Here is a 3068-nt window from a genome sequence, read left to right on the forward strand (position 1 = left end):
CTGATCTAGCCTCCCCTGCTCCTTTCTAGTTAATAAATAATACTACTAAGAACCAGAGAATATTGTATACAATAACAGCAATATTGTTTGATGATCAGCTGTGAATGACAGCCTTATTATTAGCAAAACCAGGATCCAAAATAACTCCAAGGGACTCATGATGAAAAAGGCTACCCACCACCACAAAAGGAACTAATATTATTGAGTCTGAATGCAGATCAAAGCATATTATTTTTCATTTTATTTCCTTCATTAGTTTTTTCTTGCATATATAATATATGTCTTCTTCCTTATTTTTAACATTTTATTTTTCCAATTACATGGAAAAATTTTTGATATACATTTTTAAAAATTTTGAATTCCAACTTCTCTCCCTCCTTCCCATTGTCCTTCCTTCACTCCCTTCCACCCCTCCTAGTGACAATAAGTAATCTGAAACAGATTTTACATATGCAATCATTTTTCCATATTAGCTATTTTGTGGAAGATATCTCAAACTTTAAAAAAAGGAAGAAAGTAAAATATAGTATGTTTCAGGCTTCATTCAGACTCTATCAGTTCTTTCTCATATGGAAGATGGCATTTTTCATCATGAGTCTCCAGGATTGTCTTGGATCACTGCATTGCTGAGAATAACTAGGTCATCCCCAGTTATTCATCAAAAAAATATTGCTGTTACCGGGTACAATGCTCTTCTGGTTTTGCTCCCTTCACTTTGCATTAGTTCATGTAAGGCTTTCCAGATTTTTCCAAAATCATCCCACTATTGTCATTTCTTTTAGCACAATAGTTTTCTATCTACGTGTCTTCTTTCACAGCATGATGAATATGGAAATATAATATTGCACAATAGCACATGTATAACCTATAATAGATTACTTGCCATCTTGGGGAGGAGGGAGAGAATTTGGATTGCAAATTTTCAGAAAACAAATGCTAAAAATTATTTCTACATGTAATTGGGAAAAATACAATAAAACATTAATGCTGCTCATAACTGTCCAAAATCTTCTTAGGATTTTACCAAAAAGTTTATACTCTAAATTTATATTACATCTGACTGCCCCATGATTCCTCTTGACAAACAAGTAAAAAATTTGGTAATTAATGTGCTTTCTGAGATCTTTTAGTCTTCTTATAGTGATACATTTACATTCATTAAGCTTCTGCATAAAATTATTCTAATCAGTGTCGATGTCATTTCTAATGTCCATTTCCAGTGACAAAGAAAGAGTTGAGAGAGAGAATGAGATAGAGGAATAGAGAGACAGACAGACAGACAGGCAAGCAGAAACAGAGAGACAAAGAGAAAGAGATAGAAAGTAATGGAGTGATAGACTGTGCTAGAGAGACAGTGACTGAGTATGTTATGGGAAAAATAGAATAATGAAGAGGGAGAGTAGGGTAGAAGCAGTGACAGAGAAAGACAGACACAGCATGAAAATGAAATTTAGAATTCTAATTCCTAGGACAGTTCTCAGATGATCAGCCCTGGCTCAGGAAAGATGGGTTGAGTGATGGAGGAGCTAAGAAGCTTTTGCCTTTGCCCCGATGGCCCAAGTTTCCTCTTCCAGAAAGTTCAGCCTTAATTGGGCTCAGGGAATCCCCAAATTTCCATCCTACAGTTAAGCCCTGGCCCTGAACTCACCTGCTCCAATAGGTTGCGGGACTCTGGATGAAGCCAAGGTCTAAAAGGCAAGGAAACCCACGAGGAAGAAGAGGATGCTGGACTTCATGTTGGTAGTAAAGGACATTGAGACAGCTGGTACCAGGGCCTTGATTATATAGTCACCCCAATGGGCACAGTTCCAGGAAATTTGCCTCAGTAATCATTTTGGTTCTTTCAGGGTGGAGTTACATAGGCAGCCAAACTTGGCCTGAAAGGAACAATCCTGGTATCCAAAAGTGCTGAGTCATATTTCCTGTCCCCAAGAAGACCTTAAAGCCCCTGAAAGAAGAGATGACCCTGGTGGAGGAGGCTTTTTGGGGGAGGAAAAGAGAGAAACCGAGTGCTGGACTTGACACGAAGCCAAACAATAAGAAGGAGAATAGTTCACTTTCCAAGAGCACCATTTGGTACCAAGAACTTTACTAGGTTTGGAGTCAAAGAATTTGAGTTTAAATGTGAGACCCTGAGGATTACACATCCCCTAGCAAGGCTTTGATTTCCTTACAAATAAAGGCAGCTTCTAGAAACTTCTAGCTTCTTTTAGAGCGATGGTCTTCTGATCTCTAACTTTTCTTCCAACTAGCAAAATTATGCTCCCCCAGAAAACTATAAGGGGCCCCAGTCAGTGTCTTTTGGGTACCAACAAGTGGCTTTGGGGTGCTTCAGATTAAGATGGGAACATGGACTAGATAGAGAAAGGCTTTATCTAGAATTAGAACCTGAGACTTGGAAGGAAGAGAGAGCGAACACTGACATGGCCACAGGGCCTTGGCATAATTATACCTGACTTTTCTGGTGTTGGGGCATCCTGATGTTTTATCTCCAAAAAATTTTATTAACTCCCTAAAATTGGGTCAGATAGTCATGTAAACACCCCTGAACCGGGATTTGAGACCTAGATTATGATCTTGCCTCTGACTTTAGTTTATTTATATTATTAATTAACTTTACTTGTTTATTTACTAATTTATAATGTGACATTGAGCGTATAATCCAGATTTCACCTACAGCCCTAGAGACTCAGGCTTCTGATGACAGCCTTCACTGTTTCTAGCCCAACCCAGACCCCCATGCTTATTGCTCCCAGACCTCTTCCCCTCATGTTTCTGATTGCCAGACTCTACCTTGACCTTCATCTACTACCTTGGAATTGTCAGCCTCTAACTGGTGAACCTTTGCCATCCATTTCTAGACTTGGACCCCAACACTGCCATTCCCTTTTCATCTTCATGCCATGTTGCCCAAGACCTCCCTCCCACCTCTGTTTTCCTTTATTAGAATAATCAAATCAACTGTACCATTCCCAGAAAGGAATGTGTCAATTACCCAATAGTTCCAGTCACCATCTCTGGGATTTCTGAAATCCAGAACACCCCTCCCTCTCCACCACCCCTCTAAT

Source organism: Monodelphis domestica, chromosome 1 (genome assembly GCF_027887165.1).
Source record: "Monodelphis domestica isolate mMonDom1 chromosome 1, mMonDom1.pri, whole genome shotgun sequence".
NCBI classification, from domain to species: Eukaryota; Metazoa; Chordata; class Mammalia; order Didelphimorphia; family Didelphidae; genus Monodelphis; species Monodelphis domestica.